Source organism: Mustela erminea, chromosome X (genome assembly GCF_009829155.1).
Source record: "Mustela erminea isolate mMusErm1 chromosome X, mMusErm1.Pri, whole genome shotgun sequence".
Lineage (NCBI taxonomy): Eukaryota > Metazoa > Chordata > Mammalia > Carnivora > Mustelidae > Mustela > Mustela erminea.
The window spans coordinates 82,679,750-82,702,443 of NC_045635.1; the positions used below are offsets into that span (position 1 = coordinate 82,679,750).

Genomic DNA, 22,694 nt, shown 5'->3' on the forward strand with positions numbered 1-22,694 from the left:
AAAGGAGCCAAATAAATAAAATCATGAATGAAAGAGGATAGATCACAACTAACACCAAAGAAATACAAACAATTATAAGAATACATTATGAGCAACGCTATGCCAGCAACTTTGACAATCTGGAAGAAATGGAAGCATTCCTAGAGACTAAAAACTACCAAAATGGAACCAGGAAGAAATAGAAAACCTGAACAGACCCATAACCAGTAAGGAGAGTGAAGCACCCATCCAAAAATCTCCCAACAAACAAGAGCCCAGGACCAGATGGCTTCCCAGGAGAATTCTACCAAACATTTGAAAAAGAATTAATACCTATTCTCCTGAAACTGTTCCAAAAAATAGCAATGGAAGGAAAACTTCCAAACACATTTTATGAGGCCAGCATTACCTTGATCCAAAATCCAGACAAAGAGCCCATCAATAAAGAGTATTACAGACCAATATCCTTGATGAACATAGATGCGAAAATTCTCACCAAAATACCAGCCAATAGGATCCAACAGTACATTAAAAGGATTATTCTCCATGACCAAGTGGGATTTATTCCAGAGCTGCAAGGTTGGTCCAATATCCACAAATGAATCAGTGTGATACAATACATTAATAAAAGAAAGAACAAGAACCATATGATACTCTCAATAGATGCTGAAAAAGCATTTGACAAAGTACAGCATCTTTTCTTGATCAAAACTCTTCAAAGTGTAGGGATAGAGGGTACATACCTCAATATCATCAAAGCCATCTATGAAAAGTCCACAGCAAATATCATTCTCAATGGAGAAAAACTGAGAGCTTTTCCACTAAGGTCAGAAACATGGAAGGGATGTTCTCTATGACCACTGCTATTCAACATAGTACTAGAAGTCCTAGCCTCAGCAATCAGACAACAAAAAGAAATTAAAGGCATCCAAATCAGCAAAGAAGAAGTCAAACTATCACTCTTTGCAGATATGATACAATACATTATGTGGAAAACCCAAAAGACTCCACTCCAAATCTGCTAGAACTTGTACAGGAATTCACTAAAGTGTCAGGATATAAAATCAATGCACAGAAATCAGTTGCATTTCTATACACCAACAGCAAGACAGAAGAAAGAGAAATTAAGGAGTTGACACATTTACAATTGCACACAAAACCATAAGATACCTAGGAGAAAATCTAACCAAGGAGGCAAAGAATCTGTACTCAGAAAACTATAAAGTACTCATGAAAGAAATTGAGGAAGACACAAAGAAATGGAAAAATGCTCCATGTTCATGGATTGGAGGAACAAATATTGTGAAAATGTCTATGCTACCTAAAGCAATCTACATGTTTAATGCAATCCCTATCAAAATACCATCCTTTTTTTTTTTTTTCAAAGAAATGGAACAAATAATCCTAAAATTTATATGGAATCAGAAAAGACCTCGAATAGCCAGAGGAATGTTGAAAAAGAAAACCAACGTTGGTGGCATCACAATTCCAGACTTTAAGCTCTATTACAAAGCTGTCATCATCAAGACAGTATGGCACTGGACAAAAACAGACACATATATCAATGGAATAGAATAGGGAGCCCAGAAAAAGACCCTCAATTCTATGGTCAACTAATCTTTGACAAAGCAGGAAAGAATGTCCAATGGAAAAAAAGACAGCCTCTTCAACAAATGGTATTGGGAAAATTGGACAGCTACATGCAGAAAAATGAACTTGGATCATTTCCTAACACCCCACACAAAAATAGACTCAAAATGGATGAAGGACCTCAATGTGAGAAAGGAATCCATCAAAATCCTTGAGGAAAATACAGACAGCAACATCTTCAACCTCAGCCACAGCGACTTCTTCCTAGGAACGTCGCCAAAGGCAAGGGAAGCAAAAGCAAAAATGAACTATTGGGATTTCCTCAAGATCAAAAGCTTTTGCACAGCAAAGGAAACAGTTAACAAAACCAAAAGACAACTGATAGAATGGATAGATATTTGCAAATGACATATCAGATAAAGGGTTAGTATCCAAAATCTATAAAGAGCTTAGCAAACTCAACACCCAAAGAACAAATAATCCAATCAAGAAATGGGCAGAGGACATGAACAGACATTTCTGAAAATATATTTTATTTAACCCAATACACCTGAAATATTGTCAATTTATAATCATGCTTATTTTTAAAATATTAAGTTAACAATAATGCTAAATTCTGAGCCCTTTGGGACCACTAAATTCTTATTTAAAGAAACAAATGAAGATCATAAAAACTAAAATCCATCTTCAATTTTTCTTCTAAGACAGCAAGATTTCAAAATCCAAAGAAAAACATGCATGAATTTACCAATGTGGAATGTCTATATTGACTAGTAAACAATGCTTAATAAACTACAGGTATAAAATGTATGGAAAATTCAGTTAAAATTTTTCAGATACTTTGAAGCCCAAGTAATCATTTGTTAGCAAACATTGCAAGCCTTGAACTCAAAGGCTATTTTAAAAGGCCTTTTTAAAAACGACATTTTAAAATTACTTATAGTGAAAAATATTTAAAGTTATAAACTGTATCCATGTAAAGTTATATATCATATCCATGGATTTAGTAACTAAAAACATTTTTAGTAGTCACGTTCTATAGATATGATTACAGACATCCAGTTATCTAGGAGGCAGAAAATATCTTATTTCTAATTGTTCATTAAACAAAACATTGACTTTATTTAATTCTACATTGTTTCTAAGATTGTGAAACTGTTTATTAATATATTAATTAATTTTTTTTTAATGTGAACTACACCATATTAAAACTTTATTTGTCTTTGTCCCTTACCATTATAAATAAAGGTACATGCTATTGTCCTTTACGGAGTACAAATGGTTGGTGTGATTTTAAATTTCATACTGAAATGACAAATAATTGGGATATGTCAATATCCCAGAATATAGTTCTATTTTACCTAAATATAAAAGTAACCAGAAAGGCAGGTAATATTAATGAGCAGTCTATGTCAGCTTCTTTAAAAGGGATGAAATGTTTCTAACTACTATTCACAATATGTTGAAACTGATAAGGAAACTAAATTATTAACACACATTGAAAGAGTGAACACATTTTTCAACAAATATCTAATATAGTCCTCTATCAAAAATGAATAATTTTATTGGGTCTGTTAACAAATGCCTCAGTATTTAAAGATAAATGTTCATGAAACAAAATTAGCAAATTGATTTTTACTACAATGTCTCAAATTATAACAAAAAGACAAGATGTTATATTAAGATATTTTAAATCAATAAAAAACAGGCATACAGATTATAAAGGAAGTGATAACACCAACTCTATTCATTGACATGGTTGTCTATATAGTTAGTCCTAAGGAATCTACAAAAAAAAACCCTCCAGGAAATAATTTCATTTAGCAAGGTGACAAGATATAAACTCAACACATAAAAGTCAATCATATTTTCATAAATTACTAATGAACAATTTGGAAACTGAAATTAAAAACAATACCATTTACCATTGGGGTAAATTGGAAGGGGAGGTGAACCATGAGAGACTATGGACTCTGAAAAACAGTCTGAGGGTTTTGAAGGGGTGGGGGAGCTTTGCGCAGTGGCAGTATCATAGCCAATGAGGTTTATCCGAGGCGCGATTATTGCTAATTGAAAGGGTGTGGGGGTAAGAGGTCGGGGTACCAGGTGGTGGGTATTATAGAGGGCATGGATTGCATGGAGCACTGGGTATGGTGCAAAAATAATGAATACTGTTAGGCTGAAAATAAAAAATAAATTTAAAAAAATTTAAAAATATTTTTAAAAATACCATTTATAAAAGCTTCAAATACATATAAAGTATGTAGGTGTAATTCTAACAAACTATATGCAGTATAAAATACTCATGAAAGAAATAAAGAAAAGCTACATATATGGAGAGACATGTCATATTCATGAATTTGAAGACCCAGCATTACAGCCATGTCAGTCTTCCAAAATTGATCTGTAAGTTTTAATGCAGTTACAATACAGAGGGCACTTGTTATGATGAGCACTGGGTGTTGTATATAAGTGACAAATCACTGAATATTACTCCAGAAACCAATATTGCACTGCATCTTAACTAACAAAATTTAAATTAAAAAAATACTCCAGCAGGGTTTTTTGTAGCTATAGGTAAGCTGATTCTAAAATTTATACAAGAAATGCAAAGGAAATAACATAGCCAAGACAATTTTTAAAAAGAAAAATGAAGCTGAAGGAATTATGTGATTTATTTATTATAAAAGCACATAACATAAATGTTACCATCTTAACCACTTGTAAGTGTACACTTTAGTGTGTAAATTTGTAATGTTAGTGCCTGACATTAAGCTTTTGATTGCCAAGGCATCCATTTTATTTTATTTTTTATTTTTTTTAAAGATTTTATTTATTTATTTGACAGAGAGAGATCACAAGTAGGCAGAGAGGCAGGCAGAGAGAGAGAGAGGAGGAAGCAGGCTCCCTGCTGAGCAGAGAACCCGATGCGGGACTCGATCCCAGGACCCTGAGATCATGACCTGAGCCGAAGGCAGCGGCTTAACCCACTGAGCCACCCAGGCGCCCAAGGCATCCATTTTAAAGACATCTGTCTCAAGGAAACATATTGACAACTATACAACTAGATAAAGAGCCCAGCTGCTCTACCCATGAAATTCCCATTTTAGAAAGCCCTGATTGACTTAGGTAATTGACCACTTGAGTGACCCTACATTTCCCTTCCTGTGTTTTAATTCCCAATCTTATGTTTTAAATCACCAATACAGAGTGAACACCTGAAATGCTAGGCACCCCACCTTCAGCCCCAATAACTGGGGAGCCCCAGGTCCGTGTTCTCTCTTTCTTACCTGCAGCATTGCTATGCGGCCTCTGGTGTGCCATGTACTCTCCAGGTCTTAATGAGTAAAGAATGTTTTTTTCAAAGTTCCCTGATGGTTGTTCTGAAGTGCATCCTGTAATCATAAGAACCACAAGGGCTGGTCCAGCCACAATACTGACTCTGGTTAGGAGAAGTGCTTGTAGAGCTCAACACAAGTTGTATGGGCCCAGGTGAGTGCCCCCAGGGATTCCTAATTGACAGCATCACTATTAATAGGCTGAGACTGACAGAAAGCTGCCTAGCAGCAGGATTGCAATGATTGCTCTTGTTATTAACTGAAGGAAATGCCCTTTAGCTGCAACTGACTTAATAACTGGTTAACCCAGGTGGGTAACACTGCTTACTGGTGGTCTCTCACACTGCTATGTGCTTTTGCATATTGCCTCAGCTGTGTGTTGTCTGCAGTATCCATCCTAAAATGTCACCATTGCCATAATAACTCAACAATCTCCCCAGAGCAGCGTGATCAAAGCCATGTGGACCAATGAGACAATTAGACCACTTAATTGACTATTAATATGTGTGAAGTTCCTTCATGCCTCAAGGCCAAGAAGAGCTAAGAGGTGGGGGAGTGGATCACAAAGTTATTGTCACCACACAAGGAAAATCTCACCACTAAAGGCATGAGGAATAGATACTACCCTAGGTAAAGGGGAGGGAGATCTCTGCCTGTGACTGCTGAATTGGTGGGTTCAGCAAGGACTGTGTGTCAACCCAGATGAGTAAAATAGCTTTGCAACAGGAGACCAGTGGCACCATGAAAAGGGAAATGCAGCAGAGACCTAATGTCTCTGCTTTGGCGCTTCAAATTCATGCTGTTGCTCTTCATCTCCTGACCTGATGTGATATTATGGGTCCAATCCCTGGTGTGATGTTGCTAAAATATTAATGGACAAATATAAAAGTCCTGAAAATATGGTGCCAGCATCTCCTAAGGACCCCAAGGAGGTATACTAGCTCCTTGATAAATGCAAAAGCCCTATGAAGATTCCTGAACATTGCCTAGTGCCTGGCACACCAACATATCAAGGCTCCTGTATTGTGCTCCAGAGGTGTAGGGACTTTTTCCAAAGACTCTCCATATTGTTGTAGCGAAGGTTGATTCCAGTCCTGAAGAGGTGGATTGGAACACCCTGGGAAGGGAAGTGGCTGCCTATGAAGAAGGCTCACAGGGGCATCATCCACAGATTTTTCTGGTAACACATAAGTGAAATAAGTCAGTCAGTGAAAGACATGCTATATGATTTCACTCATATGTGGAATTTTTTAAAGATTTATTTAATTGAGAGAGAGAGAGGGAGAGAGCTCAGGGAGAGGTGACAGAGAGAGATGGAGAGAGAGAATCTCAAGCAGATTCCCTGCTGAATATGGACCCTGAGGTGGGGCTCAATCCCACAACTCTGAGATCATGACCTAAGCAAAATCAAAAGTCAGATGCTTAACACCAAGGCACACTTTATACATGGAATTTAAGAAACAAAACAGATGAACACGGGCAGGGGGTGGGTAGTGAGAGTCAAACCATAAAACAGACTCAACTATAGAGAACAAACTGAGGGTTGCTGTAAGGGAAGTGGGTGGGGAGATGGGTTAAATGGGTATTAAGGAGAGCACTTGCGCTGAACACTGGGTATTGTATATAAATAATGAATCACTAAATTCTACTCCTGAAACTAATATTACACTATATGTTAATTAACTGGAATTTAAATAAAAACTTGAAACTAAAAATTATAAAAATAAAATTAAAATTAAAGGTACTGGAGGACATTGATATGGTTGCTAGACATGGTGAGATCCTGCCCAGATACCCAGATACACCAGAGTTATGCCCTTCCATATATGCTGCCCCAGAAATTTCCCTTGGACAAATTTCCCTCAACAAAAAGGACTCCCCACCCATCTCCAATAAACCCTTACCTAATTTTGCCCCTTATGAGAAAACACAGGCAAACCTCTACTGGGAGTGACAAAAACTTGATGTTCCTGGCCACTTTACCTCTGGACAGCCAGTCCCTAAACCCTGGGCCCTAAAAGTAGTATTCTTGCAGCTACAGTCCTATTCTGCCATCCATCCTCTTGTCACACAGCCACCCTCTAATCACTGTGGCCTCAACCTAGTGCCACTACTCTTATTCCCCCTTCCCTGACCTCCAAGACTGGAAGACATCTAACCCCCTACCCTAGGAAATTGATGGTTCCTTGGGGCTTGTCCCACCTTTTGGGGACAATCATCTCTATACCACTCTAGTAATCCATTGAGACGATAAAAATGCACAGTCCTGAGGCACGTGGGTGGCTCAGTCAGTTGAGTGTCCCACTCTTGATTTTGGCTCAGGTCATGATCTCAGGTTTGTGCAATCGGGCCCCAAGTCAGACATGGAACCTGCTTGGGATCCTCTCTCCCTTTCCCTGTGACCCTCCCCACCTCTCTAAGAAAATGCAGCCCTTCTTGGCCCTGTTAGACCCTGGGGCCCCAGTCACTGTCATTCCAGGCAATCCCACCAAATTCCACAAATTCCACAAATGCACCTAAAGAGCATTGCTAGTGTACAAACCCATTCAGGTATATAAGACCATTCACCTTAATTAACCAGCTTCCTCTGGTGGTGCCTCCCCACCCTGGTTCTTTTCTCCCTATTATAGGCATGGAGGCATTTGACATAATGCCATGCTATATGGAACAAGCCCAAATTCTTGGCTTTCCTGGTAGGACTTGCCAAATGGATGCCAGCGACTCTCCCTCCTCAGATCAAGATGGCAAACACTTCCCAATAACTGATTTAAAGATGACATTGAATGTCTATAACCTGTCATTAAAATTTTGCTTGAGAATGGAGTCATTAAGCCCATAATCTCCCCTTTTGACAGCCCCATTTGGATGGCATTTAAGCCAGGCACTAATGAACAAAATCTCATAATTGGCTATTGAAACCCCCTCCAATTAAGGCTCCAATTCATATTATTATAGAATTGATTGGGAACATACAATGGCCCAAGAAGCATCCATGGGTCATCGACCTTGCTAATATGTTATTTTCTGTTCCCATTGCAAATGAACTCCAAAACCAATTTTCTTTCATGTTTGAAGGGGCTCAATATATATTTATGGGTCTCCTCATAGGAAATTTAAATAGCTCTGCAATTGTTCATAACCTCTGATGCCAGTATTTACATCCCTCACAATTGGAAAGGTACTGTTTTTTGGCATTGTATTACGCTGAGGAGTTCTTCTGAGAAAGTACAGGAAAATTTACACACCCTCACAGACTAGCTACATCAACAATTGCGCCTCACAAGTCCCAAGGTCCAGCCTCATCTGTCAAGTTTCTGGGCATCATGTAGTCTTCTGAGGGCTGAGAAATTTCTCCAACAGTCAAACATCACTTATTCACCATTAAACCACTCACTACCCTCAAAACAGTCACAACACATACTAGGAATTCTCACATTCTGGAGGCAACACATCCCTCATACCTCACTAATGCTTTACCCTATATATGCAAGCACATAAAATTCTACCACCTTCCATTGGGATTAAGCCCAGCATTGTGCTTTGGAACCTGCCCAGCAGGCAGTTCAGTAAGTCTTACTTTTGGTCCTACCTAGCTCCGCATTCCAAATGAGACCACAACTGACTATGCCTCCTGGAGTTTCTGGACCAAACAAGAATCTACCTAGCTTCCTATGGGGTTTTCAACTAACTGCCTACTTCCAGTGGCAACCTGATATACTCCCCTTGAATGCCAGCTTTTGTCATCCTGTTGGGCTCTTTCAGAAACTGAGGCCTAAACTGGCCCCCACTGGGTAATAACTCAGACCTGAGCTCCTTTATTGTCCTGAGAAATGCCTCCCAGTAGAAACTCTGCATGACCACTGATGCCTCCTTGATAAAATGGAAATGGTACCTTTAGGAGAGGGCTAAACCTGATGTCAGAGGCCTTGCCAAATAACAAGGGGATGTGGCTTCCCTCATGGTCAGTCCCTTGCCTGAAAGCATTGAGGAATTGATAGTAGCACCCTGCTTCCTCTTCTTCTGGCTGCTTGGGGAACCCCTTAGGACCAATTCTCAGAGACAGATGGGGGTCAATATTGTTTACTGATGGTAGAACATACACCTTTGTACAACACTGTACACAATGCAGCTTGTTGGAAGACCATAGCATTCTACCTAGCCTTAAGCACCTGACTAGTTGAGGAGGACACTCCAGGTTCAGCCCAGTTGATGCAACTTGTAGCTGTTCATTTCGCCCTTAAGGAAGCAAAAAAGGGCTTTTCACAACTCCACATTTTCATAGACTACTGGGTTGTTGTTAGTGGCCTTGTGGTTTGGTCTGGCCAGTGGCTAAGGGACAATGTTCTCATAAAAGGCAAGTCCTTCTGGGGCACTCAGATATGGAAGTGATTAACAGAGTCCCCAGTTTCTATTATTGTTACTCACATTTCTGCTTATACTAACCACTGCACACTAGAAGACATTTTCAACAATATTTTAGAATCTCTCACTAAGACCTCCACAATCTGCCTGGTACAGACTCCTCAGGGTATTAACTTTTCCTACTAGCGCACAAAATGGATCTACACAACCTCAGGTCATTGGAGAATTCAGCCTTAATAACTTGGGCTCAAGTGAAGCGACTCCCTCAGTCTTCAGTGGCAGTCAAGTTTGTTGGTTTGCTCATATACCAAACAATGTAGACCATCCAGAGGGGGATATACTCCAGGGGAAACCAACCATACTTCTGTTTTGGTGTATTGATTTCATCAGCCCACTGCTCCCTTCTGTTGGGATTTCCAGATATGCCATTAAAATCATATACACAATTGATGAATTGTTGAACACTACATCAAAAACTACTGATGTACTATTATATATTGACTAATTGAAAGTAATAATAAAAAATCATCGATACTTACATGGGACTCCTCTTGGTGACCCCAACCCAGAATTTCTCTTCAAAACAGGTAATATTTTCCTTACTAAATTTGTTCTTGTTCCCTTTGGATCACCAAACATTATTGACCCTGACCATGGTACTCATTTTACCTCTCAAGAGAAACAGTGGTCTATCCAATATAATATTCTTTGGAAAATCAATCTAGACTATTGCTGCAAATCAGAAGACCTCATTGAGCACCATAATAGCCTTCTCTTTTTCAGTATAGTTGACATATAATAGCATATTAGTTTCAGGTGTACAACATAGTGATTCAATAGTTATGTAAATTATAAAATGCTCACAATGATAAATTTAGTTATCATCTGTCACCATACATAGTTACTATAATATTATTGACTCTATTCCCTATGCTGTAGTTTTATCCCTGTGACTTATCAATTTTACAACTGGAAGATTGTACTGCTTAATCCTCTTCATTCATTTTACCCATCCCCCTTTAACTCCAGGAACCACCAGTCTACTCTCTGTATTTATGAGTCTTTCTCTTTTGTTTACTAATTTGTTTTGTTTTAAATTCCATATATACATGAAATCATATGGTACCTGTCTTTCTTTCTCTACTTATTTCACCTAGCATAATACCCTCTAGATCCATCCATGTTGTCACTAATGGTAAGATTTAATTTTTTTAAATGGCTGACTATTAGTCTATTGTGTATGTATACCATATCTTCTTTATCCATTCATTTACCAATGGACACAGGTTGTTTCAATATCTTGGCTCTTGCAAATAACACTGCAATAAATATAGAGGTGCATATATCCTTTAGAATTAGTGTTTTTGTTTTCTTTGGGTAAATATCCAGAAGTGAAATTAATGGGTAGTAGGGTATTCCTATTTTTAATTTTTTGAGGAGTCGCCATTCTGTTTTCCATAGTCACTGCACCAATTCACATTCCCAATTATAGTGCATGAGAGTTCCATTTTTCAACATCCTTGCCAATACTTGTTATTTCTTCATTTTTCTTCTTTTTTAAAAGATTTTATTTATTTGTTAGAAAGAGAGAGTGCACAACAGGGGAAGCAGCAGGCAGAGGGAGAAGCAGGCTCCCTGCTGAGCAAGAAGCCCAATGTGGGACTCACTGTCAGGACCCTGGGATTATGACCTGAGCCAAAGGCAAATGCTTAATCAACTGAGCCACCCAGGTGCCCCTATTTCTTCTCTTTTTGATACAAGCCATTTTGGTCCAGTTTCACATAGACCAATGGAAAAGAACAGAGAGCCCAGATATGGACCCTCAACTCTACGGTCAAATAATCTTCAACAAAGCAGGAAAAAATATCCAATGGAAAAAGGACAGTCTCTTCAATAAATGATGCTGGGAAATTTTGACAGCTATGTACAGAAGAATAAAACTCAACTATTCTCTTCACCATACACAAAGATAAACTAAACACGGATGAAAGACCTCAAGGTGAGATAGGAATTGATCAAAATCCTGGTGGAGAACATAGGCAGTAGTCTCTTCAACACTGGCCACAGCAACTTCTTTCAAGACATGTCTCCAAAAGCAAGGGAAACAAAAGCAAAAATGAACTTTTGGGACTTCATCCAGATAAAAAGCTTCTACACAGCAAAGGAAAGAATAAACGAAACAAAGAAGCAACCTGCAGGATGGGAGAACATATTTGCAAATGACACTACAGACAAAGGGCTGATATTCAAGATCTATAAAGAACTTCTCAAATTCAACCCCCAAAATATAAATAATCAAATTTAAAAAATGGGCAGAAGACATGAATAGACACTTCTCCAAAGAAGACATACAAATGGCTAACAGACACATGAAAAAATGTTCATCAGCAGCAGCCATCAGGGAAATTCAAATCAAAACCACATTGAAAGTGCTCTTTGGCAGCACATATACTAAAACCACATTGAGATACGACCCTACACTGGCTAGAATGGCAAAAATTGACAAGGCAAGAAATAACAAATGTTAGAGAGGATGTGGAGAAGGGGGAACCCTCTTACACTGTTGGTAGGAATGCAAGTTGGTACAGTCACTTTAGAAAACAGTGTGGAGTTTCCTCAAAGTTAAAAATTGAGCTAACTACCCTATGACCCAGCAATTGCACTACAGAGTATTTACTCCAAAGATACAGATGTAGTGAAAAGAAGGGCCATTTGCACCCCAAAATTCATAACAGCAATGTCCACAATAGCCAAACTGTGGAAAGAACCAAGATGCCCTTCAACAGAAGAATGGATAAAAAAGATGTGGTCCATATATACAATGGAGTATTACTTAGCCATCAGAAAGGATGAATACTCAACTTTTGCATGAATATGGATGGGACTGGAGAAAATTATGCTAAGTGAAATAAGTCAAGCAGAGAAAGTCAATCATCATATGGTTTTACTTATTTGTGGAACATAAGGAATAGCATGGAGGACATTAGGAGAAGGAAGGGGATAATGAAGGTGGGGGGGAATTGAGGGGGAGACAAACCACATGAGACTATGGACTCTGAGAATCAAACTGAGGGTTTTAGAGGGGAGGGGGTAGTGGGATGGGTGAGCCCGGGGATGGGTATTAAGGAGGGCCCACATTGCATGGAGCACTGGGTGCTATATGCAAACAATCATGGAATACTACATCAAAAACTAATGAGGTACTGTATGGTGACTAAAATAATAAAAAATAAATAATTAATTAAAAGGTATGATACTGGAAAATTTAAAAATTAAAAAAAATGGTCCAGTTTCACTCTTCTACATGTGGTTGTTCAGTTTTCCCAGCACCATTTATTGAAGAGACTGTCCTTTTCCATTGGATAGTCTTTCCTATTTTGTTGAAGAGTAATTGACCATGGAGTTGAGGGTCCATGTCTGGGCTCTCTATTCTGTTCCATTGATCTATATGTCTGTTTTTGTGCCAGTACCATACTGTCTTGGTGACTACAGCTTTGAATAGAGCTTAAAGTCTGGCATTGTGATTCTACTGGCTTTGGTTTTCTTTTTCAATATTCCTCTGGCTATTCAGGTTTTTTTTCTGGTTCCAAGAAATTTTAGGATTATTTGTTCCAGCTCTGTGAAAAATGTTGATGGTATTTTGATAGGAATTGCATTATATATGTAGGTTGCTCTAGGTAGCATAGACATTTTAACAATATTTGTTCTTCCAATCCATGAGCATGGAATGTTTTTCCATTTCTTTGTATCTTCTTCAATTTCTTTCATAAGTGTTCTGTAGTTTTTAGAGTACAGATCCTTTATTTCTTTGGTTAGGTTTATTCCTAGGTATCTTATGGTTTTTGGTCCACTTGTAAATGCAATCAGTTCTTTACTTTCTCTTTCTTCTGTCTCGTTGTTAATGTATAGAAATGCAAGTGATTTCTGTGCAATGATTTTATATCCTCTATTTTGCTGAACTCCTGTATGAGTCCTAGCAAGTTTGGAGTGGAGTCTCTTGGGTCTTCCACATAAAGTAACATGTAATCTGTGAAGAGTGAGGGTTTGATTTCTTCTTTGCCAATTTGAATGTCTTTTATTCCTTTTTGTTGTCTGACTGCTGAGGCTGGTACTTCTCATACTACATTGAACAACAGTGGTGAGAGTGGACATCCTTGTTGTGTTCCTGACCTTAGGGGAAAAGCTCTGTTTTTTCCCCCATTGAAAATGACATTCACGGTGGCCTTTTCATATATGGCTTTTATGATATTAAGCTATGTTCCCTCTATCCCTATACTATGGAGAGTTTTAATCAAGAAAGTATGCTGTATTTTATCAAATGCTTTTTCTGCATCAATTGAAAGAATCATATGATTCTTGTCCTTTCTTTTGTTAATGTGATGTATCACATTGGTTGATCTGTGAACGTTGAACCAACATTGCAGCCCAGAAATAAATACCACTTGGTCTTGGTGAATAATCCTTCTAATGTACTGTTCAACCATATTGGCTAGTATCTTGGTGAGAATTTTGGTATGCATGTTCATCAAGGTTATTAGTCTATAATTCTCCTTTTTGATGGGGTCTTTTGTCTGGTTTTGGGATCAAGGTAATACCAGCCTCATAGCACAAGTTTGGAAGTTTTCCTTCCCTTTATATTTTTTGAAACAGCTTCAGAAGAATAGGTATTAGTTCTTTAAATGTTTGGTAGAATTCCCCCTGGGAAGCCATCTTGCCCTGGAATCTTATTGGGAGATTTTTTATTATTGCTTCATTTTCCTTGCTGATTATGGGTCTGTTCAGGTTTTCTATTTTTTCCTGATTCAGTTTTGGTATTAACTCTTCTTTAAATGTTTGGTAGAATTTACCTGTTAAGCCATCTGGTCCTGGACTTCTGTTTGTTGGGGTTTTTAAAATTACTGATTCAATTTATTTGTAGGTTATCAGTCCGTTAGAGTTTTCTATTTCTTCCTGTTTCCGTTTTGGTAGCTTATACATTTCTAGGAATTTGTCCATTTCTTCTAGGTTGTCCAATTTTTCGCCTCTAGTTTTTCGTAATATTCTCTTATAATTGTTGTGTTTCTCTGGTTTGGGTTGTTTTTTCTCCTCTCTCATCTGTGATTTTATTTCTTTATCATTTCTTTTTCATACATCTGGCTAGAGGTTTATCAATTTTATCATTTTTTTCAAGGAACCAGCTTCTGGTTTCCTTGATCTGTTCCATTGTTTTCTTTGTTTCTATATCATTTGTTTCTGCTCTAATCTTTATTATTTCCTTCCTTCTGCTGGCTTTCATTTGTTTTTCTTTTTCAAGCTTCTTTAGGTGTATAGTTAGGTTGCTTATTTGAGATTTTTCTTGTTTCTTGAGTTAGGCCTGTATTGCTATATACTTCCCTCTTAAGACCACATTTGCTGCATCCAAAACATTTTGGACTGTTTCGTGTTGTCATTTTTATTTGTCCATGTACTTCTTTATTTCTTCTTTTATTTCCTGGTTGACCCATTCATTGTTTAGTAGAACATTGTTTAACCTCCATATATGTATGCAGATTTTTTTTCTTGTCATTGACTTTGTTTCATAGTGTTGTGGTCTGAAAAGGTGCATGGTATGACTTCAGTCTTTTTTATTTTTTTGAAACCTCTTTTGTGACCTAATATGTGATCTATTTTGCAGAATGCTCCATGTGTACTTGAAAAGAACGTGTATTCTGCTGTTTGAGGATGGAATGTTTTGAATATCTCTGTTAGGTCCCTCTAGTCCAGTTTGTCATTCAAAACCATTGTTTCTTTGTTGATTTTTTGTTTAGATGATCTGTTCATTGATGTGATGGGGTGTTAAAGTCTTCTATTATTATTGCATTATTATCAATGAGTTCCTTTATGTTTGTTACTAATTGCTTTATATATTTGGGTGCTCCCATGTTGGGTTCATAAATATTTTTGTTTAAAGATTTTATTTATTTATTTGACAGACAGAGATCACAAGTAGGCAGAGAGGCAGGTAGAGAGAGAGAGGGAAGCAGGCTCCCCGCTGAGCAAAGAGCCTGATGCGGGGCTCAATCCCAGAACCCTGAGATCACAACCTGAGCCAAAGGCAGCAGCTTAACCCACTGAGCCACCCAGGTGCCCTGGGTCCATAAATATTTACAAGTCTTATATCTTCTTGTTCGATTGTCCTTTTATGATTATATAGCACCATCTTTGTCTTTTGTTAGTCTTTGTTTTAAAAGTCTAGTTTGTCCAATATAAGTATTGCTACTCCAGCAGTATTTTGGCAGTCATTTGTGTTATAAATGGTTCTCCACCCCCTCACTCAATCTGTAGGTGTCTTTAGGTCTTAAATGAGTCTCTTATAGGAAGCATATAGATGGGTCTTGTTTTCATCCATTCTGACACCCTATGGCCTTTCATTGGAGCATTTAGTCCATTTATGTTCAAAGTAATTATTGATAGATATGTCTTTATTACCATTTTTTATTTACTTTGTCCTTGTTTCTGGAGGTTTTCTCTGGTCCTTTCTTGTCTTTGTCACTCTTGAGAATTTCCTTGAATATTTCTTGCAGGGCTGGTTATAGTGGTCACAAACTCCTTTAGTTTTTGTTTGGGAAACTCTTTATCTCTCCTTCTATTCTGAATGATAGACTTGCTGGATAGAGTACACTTGGCGGCAGATTTTTCCATTTAGCACTTTGAATATATCATGCCACTCTCTTCCGGCTTAGAAAGATTGTGTGGATAAATCCCCTGATAGCCTTATAGATTTTCCTTTGTCAGTTAAGGACCTCTTTTGTCTTGGTGTTTTTTTTTACAATGTTTTCTTTATCAATATATGTTGCCAATTTAAGTATAATGTGTCTTGGTACACCTCTGCTTTTGTTGATTTTGATAGGGGTTCTCTGTGCCTCCTGGATCTGGATTGTCTTTTTCCTTCCCCAGATTAGGAAGTTTTCAGCTATTAGTACTTCAAATAAATTTTCTGCCCCTTTTTCTCTCCTATAATACGAATAATACTATGTTTGAAGGAGTTACTGAGTTTCCTAAGTGTGCTCTCATTTTACCTAATTCCTTTTTCTCTCTTTTGTTAAGCTTGATTACTTTCCATTACTCTGTCCTCTAGGACATTAATTTATCCCTCTGCTTTTGCCAGCTTGCTGTTCATTCCATTGAGCATATTTCTCATTTCATTTATTGAGCCCTTTGTCTCTGCAATGTTATTCCTTACCTCTATGTTAAGGCTCTCACTCATGGGAGAGTGTTCTGACTCTCTTTTTTCTCAAGTCCAGTGAGTATCCTTATGGTCATTGCTTTAAATACTCCATCAGGCATGTTTCTTCTATCTGTTTCACTTAGATCACATAGCTGAGGATTCTTGTCACTCACTGAAACTCTTACTTTCCCCATGGAAGAAACCATAGGTGGAGAGGGTCTCTCTTAGCACTGAGCTTATGCCGCCTTAAAAGAAGGGTTACTTAAGTGTAGAAAACCTTTTCCTCTTACCATTTACAAAATGTTCAATCTCATTATTTTTGCTCCAGCGATATGCTAGAACTCCACTGGAATCCTGGGCTTCTGTGAAGGAACTCTCATCTGTAGAAGATTGTGAAAATTGATGTTCTGAAGAAGGGGAAGATAGTATAAAACTTCTAATCTGCCATTTTGCAGATGTCACTCTGAATCCAGTAAGTTCTGTTATTTCATGATTTTGTTTTCATTTGTCTCAGATAACTTTTTAAATTTTATTGTAATTTCTTCTTTGGTTATTTAAGAGTGAATAGCTTAACTTCTACACTTTTATAGATTTTCTTTTTTTTTTAATAATCTCTTATTTTTTATAAACACGTAATATATTTTTATCCCCTGGGGTACAGGTATGTGAATCACCAGGTTTACACACTTCACAGCACTCACCATAGCACATACCCTCCCCAATGTCCATAATCCCACCCCCTTCTCCCAACCCCCCTCCCCCCAGCAACCCTCAGTTTGTTTTGTGAGATTAAGAGTCTCTTATGGTTTGTCTCCCTCCCAATCCCATCTTGTTTCATTTATTCTTCTCCTACCCCCTTAACACCCCCTGTTGCATCTCCACTTCCTCATATCAGGGAGATCATGTGATAGTTGTCTTTCTCCGCTTGACTTATTTCACTAAGCATGATACCCTCTAGTTTCATCCACATCATTGCAAATGGCAAGATTTCATTTCTTTTGATGGCTGCATAGTATTCCACTGTGTATATATACCACCTCTTCTTTATCCATTCATCTGTTGATGGACATCTAGGTTCTTTCCATAGTTTGGCTATTGTGGACATTGCTGCTATAAACATTCGGGTGCACATGCCCCTTCAGATCACTACGTTTGTATCTTTAGGGTAAATACCCAGTAGTGCAATTGCTGGGTCATAGGGTAGTTCTATTTTCAACATTTTGAGGAACGTCCATGCTGTTTTCCAGAGTGGTTGCACCAGCTTGCATTCCCACCAACAGTGTAGGAGGGTTCCCCTTTCTCCATATCCTCGCCAGCATCTGTCATTTCCTGATTTGTTAATTTTAGCCATTCTGACTGGTGTGAGGTGATATCTCATTGTGGTTTTAATTTGTATTTCCCTGATACCGAATGATATGGAGCACTTTTTCATGTGTCTGTTGGCCATCTGGAGGTCTTCTTTGCAGAAATGTCTGTTCATGTCCTCTGCCCATTTCTTGATTGGATTATTTGTTCTTTGGGTGTTGAGTTTGCTAAGCTATTTATAGATTTTGGACACTAGACCTTTATCTGATATGTCGTTTGCAAATATCTTCTCCCATTCTGTCAGTTGTCTTTTGGTTTTGTTAACTGTTTCCTTTGCTGTGCAAAAGCTTTTGATCTTGATAAAATCCCATAGTTCATTTTTTCCCTTGCTTCCCTTGCCTTTGGCGATGTTCCTACGACGATGTTGCTGCGGCTGAGGTCGAAGAGCTTGCTGCTTGTGTTCTCCTCAAGGATTTTGATGGATTCCTTTCTCACATTGAGTTCCTTCATCCATTTTGAGTCTACTTTCTTGTGTGGTGTAAGTAAATGGTCCAATTTCATTTTTCTGCATGTGGCTGTCCAATTTTCCCAACACCATTTGTTGAAGAAACTGTCTTTTTTCCATTGGACATTCTTTCCTGCTTTGTCGAAGATTAGTTGACCATAGAGTTGAGGGTCTATTTCTGGGCTCTCTATTCTGTTCCATTGATCTATGTGTCTGTTTTTGTGCCAGTACCATGCTGTCTTGATGATGACAGCTTTGTAATAGAGCTTGAAGTCCGGAATTGTGATGCCACCAACTTTGGCTTTCTTTTTCAATATCCCTTTGGCTATTCGAGGTCTTTTCTGGTTCCATATAAATTTTAGAATTATTTGTTCCATTTCTTTGAAAAAGATGGATGGTACTTTGATAGGAATTGCATTAAATGTGTAGATTGCTTTAGGTAGCATAGACATTTTCACAATATTTATTCTTCCAATCCAGGACCATGGAACATTTTTCCATTTTTTTGTGTCTTCCTCAATTTCTTTCATGAGTTCTTTATAGTTTTCTGAGTATAGATTCTTTGCCTCTTTGGTTAGGTTTATTCCTAGGTATCTTATGGTTTTGGGTGCAATTGTAAATGGGATTGACTCCTTAATTTCTCTTTCTTCTGTCTTGTTGTTGGTGTAGAAAAATGCAGGTGATTTCTGTGCATTGATTTTATGTCCTGACACTTTACTGAATTCCTGTATAAGTTCTAGAAGATTTGGAGTGGAGTCTTTTGGGTTTTCCACATATAGTATCATATCATCTGCAAAGAGTGATAGTTTGACTTCTTCTTTGCTGATTTGGATGCCTCAAATTTCCTTTTGTTGTCTGATTGCTGAGGCTAGGACTTCTAGTACAATGTTGAATAGCAGTGGTGATAGCGAACATCCCTGCCATGTTTCTGAGCTTAGCGGAAAAGCTCTCAGTTTTTCTCCATTGAGAATGATATTTGCGGTGGGTTTTTCATAGATGGCTTTGATAATATTGAGGTATGTGCCCTCTATCCCTACACTTTGAAGACTTTTGATCAGGAAGGGATGCTGTACTTTGTCAAATGCTTTTTCAGCATCTATTGAGAGTATCATATGGTTCTTGTTCTTTCTTTTATTGATATGTTGTATCACATCGATTGATTTGTGGATGTTGAACCAACCTTGTGCCCTGGAATAAATCCCACTTGGTCATGGTGAATAATCCTTTTAATGTACTGTTGAATCCTATTGGCTAGTATTTTGGTGAGAATTTTCGCATCTGTGTTCATCAAGGATATTGGTCTATAGCTCTCTTTTTTGATGGGATCCTTGTCTGGTTTTGGGATCAAGGTGATGCTGGCCTCATAAAATGAGTTTGGAAGTTTTCCTTCCATTTCTATTTTTTCAAACAGTTTCAGGAGAATAGGAATTAGTTCTTCTTTAAATGTTCGGTAGAATTCTCCCGGGAAGCCGTCTGGCCCTGGGCTTTTATTTGTTTGGAGATTTTTGATGACTGTTTCAATCTCCTTACTGGTTATGGGCCTGTTCAGGCTTTCTATTTCTTCCTGGTTCCGTTGAGGAAGTTTATATGTCTCTAGGAATGCATCCATTTCTTCCAGATTGTCAAATTTGTCGGCGTAGGGTTGCTCATAGTATGTTCTTATAATGGTCTGTATTTCTTTGGTGTTAGCTGTGATCTCTCCTCTTTCATTCATGATTTTATTTATTTGGGTCCTTTCTCTTTTCTTTTTGATAAGTCTGGCAAGGGGTTTATCAATCTTATTAATTCTTTCAAAGAACCAGCTCCTAGTTTCGTTGATTTGTTCTATTGTTTTTTTGGTTTCTATTTCATTGATTTCTGCTCTGATCTTTATGATTTCTCTTCTTCTGCTGGGTGTAGGGTTTCTTTCTTGTTCTTTCTCCAGCTCCTTTAAGTGTAGGGTTAGGTTGTGTTTCTGAGAACTTTCTTGTTTCTTGAGAAAGGCTTGTACCGCTATGTATTTTCCTCTCAGGACTGCCTTTGTTGTGTCCCACAGATTTTGAACCGTTGTGTTTTCATTGTCATTTGTTTCCATGAATTTTTTCAATTCTTCTTTAATTTCCTGGTTGACCCATTCATTCTTTAGAAGGATGCTGTTTAGTCTCCATGTATTTGGGTTCTTTCCAAATTTCCTCTTGTGATTGAGTTCTAGCTTCAGAGCACTGTGGTCTGAAAATATGCAGGGAATGATCCCAATCTTTTGATACTGGTTGAGACCTGATTTAGGACCCAAGATGTGACTTATTCTGGAGAATGTTCCATGTGCACTAGAGAAGAATGTGTATTCTGTTGCTTTGGGATGAAATGTTCTGAATATATCTGTGATGTCTATCTTATCCAGTGTGTCATTTAAGGCCTTTATTTCCTTGTTGATCTTTTGTTTGGACGATCTGTCCACTTCAGTGAGGGGAGTATTAAAGTCCCCTACTATTATTGTATTATTGTTGATGTGTTTCTTTGATTTTGTTATTAATTGGTTTATATAGTTGGCTGCTCCCAGGTTGGGGGCACAGATATTTAAAATTGTTAGATCTTCTTGTTGGACAGGTCCTTTGAGTATAATATAGTGTCCTTCCTCATCTCTTATTATAGTCTTTGGCTTAAAATCTAATTGATCTGATATAAGTATTGCCACTCCTGCTTTCTTCTGATGTCCATTAGCAGGGTAAATTCTTTTCCACCCCCTCACTTTAAATCTGGAGGTGTCTTTGGGTTTAAAATGAGTTTCTTGTAGGCAACATATAGATGGGTTTTGTTTTTTTATCCATTCTGATACTCTGTGTCTTTTGATTGGGGCATTTAGCCCATTCACATTCAGGGTAACTATTGAGAGATATGAATTTAGTGCCATCGCATTGCCTCTAAAGTGACTGTTACTGTATATTGTCTCTGTTCCTTTCTGATCTACTACTTTTAGGCTCTCTCTTTGCTTAGAGGACCCCTTTCAATATTTCCTGTAGAGCTGGTTTGGTGTTTGAAAATTCTTTCAGTTTTTGTTTGTCCTGGAAGCTTTTAATCTCTCCTTCTATTTTCAATGATAGACTAGCTGGATATAGTATTCTTGGCTGCATATTCTTCTCGTTTAGTGCTCTGAATATATCATGCCAGCTCTTTCTGGCCTGCCAGGTCTCTGTGGATAAGTCTGCTGCCAATTTAATATTGTTACCATTGTATGTTACAGACTTCTTTTCCCAGGCTGCTTTCAGGATTTTCTCTTTCTCACTAAGACTTGTAAATTTTACTATTAGGTGACGGGGTGTAGACCTATTCTTATTGATTTTGAGAGGGGTTCTCTGCACCTCCTGGATTTTGATGCTTGTTCCCCTTGCCATATTGGGGAAATTCTCTCCAATAATTCTCTCCAGTATACCTTCTGCTCCCCTCTCTCTTTCTTCTTCTTCTGGAATCCCAATTATTCTAATGTTGGTTCGTCTTATGGTGTCACTTATCTCTCGAATTCTCCCCTCGTGATCCAGTAGCTGTTTGTCCCTCTTTTGCTCAGCTTCTTTATTCTCTGTCACTTGGTCTTCTATATCGCTAATTCTTTCTTCTGCCTCATTTATCCTAGCAGCGAGAGCCTCCATTTTTGATTGTACCTCATTAATAGCTTTTTTTATTTCAACTTGGTTAGATTTTAGTTCTTTTATTTCTCCAGAAAGGGCTTTTATATCTCCTGAGAGGGTTTCTCCAATAACTTCCATGCCTTTTTTGAGCCCGGCTAGAACCTTGAGAATCGTCATTCTGAACTCTAGATCTGACATATTACCAATGTCCGTATTGATTAGGTCCCTAGCCTATGGTACTGCCTCTTGTTCATTTTTTTGTGGTGAATTTTTCCACCTTGTCATTTTGTCCAGATAAGAGTATATGAAGGAGCAAGTAAAATACTCAAAGGGTGGCAACAACCCCAGGAAAATATGCTTTAACCAAATCAGAAGAGATCCCAAATCATGAGGGGGGAGAAAGGGGATTAAAAGAGGTTCAGAAGGAAAGAAAAAAAAAAGCAAAGCAAAGAAACAATTAAAAAAAGAAAATGAATAAATAAAAAGTATAAAAAAGAAAAATATATATATAGTAGATAAACTAGTTAAAAAAACTTTAAAAAAGAAAAGTGTAGAAGCTAAAAAAAATTAGCAGAAGAAGAAAAAAAATTGAAAAAGAAAAAAACATAAATTAACTGCAAGACTAAAGAATCACAGGGAGAAAGCCGTGAGTTCCATGCTTTGCTTTCTCCTCTGGAATTCCGCTGCTCTCCTTGGTATTGAAACTGCACTCCTTCGTAGGTGAACTTGGTCCTGGCTGGATTTCTTGTTGATCTTCTGGGGGAGGGGCCTGGTGTAGTGATTCTCAAGCGTGTTTGCCCCAGGCAGAATTGCACCGCCCTTACCAG

The 22,694-nt window shown here is 37.9% G+C and overlaps 1 long non-coding RNA gene and 1 pseudogene across 1 annotated transcript in view; one reads left to right on the forward strand and one right to left on the reverse strand.

Moving 5' to 3' along the window:
• LOC116583175 overlaps positions 1 to 22,694 on the reverse strand; it is a 45,330-nt gene that overhangs the window by 7,312 nt on the left and 15,324 nt on the right. The gene's annotated exons all lie outside the window — the stretch shown is intronic.
• LOC116583738 lies at positions 3,579 to 3,797 on the forward strand (annotated as a pseudogene).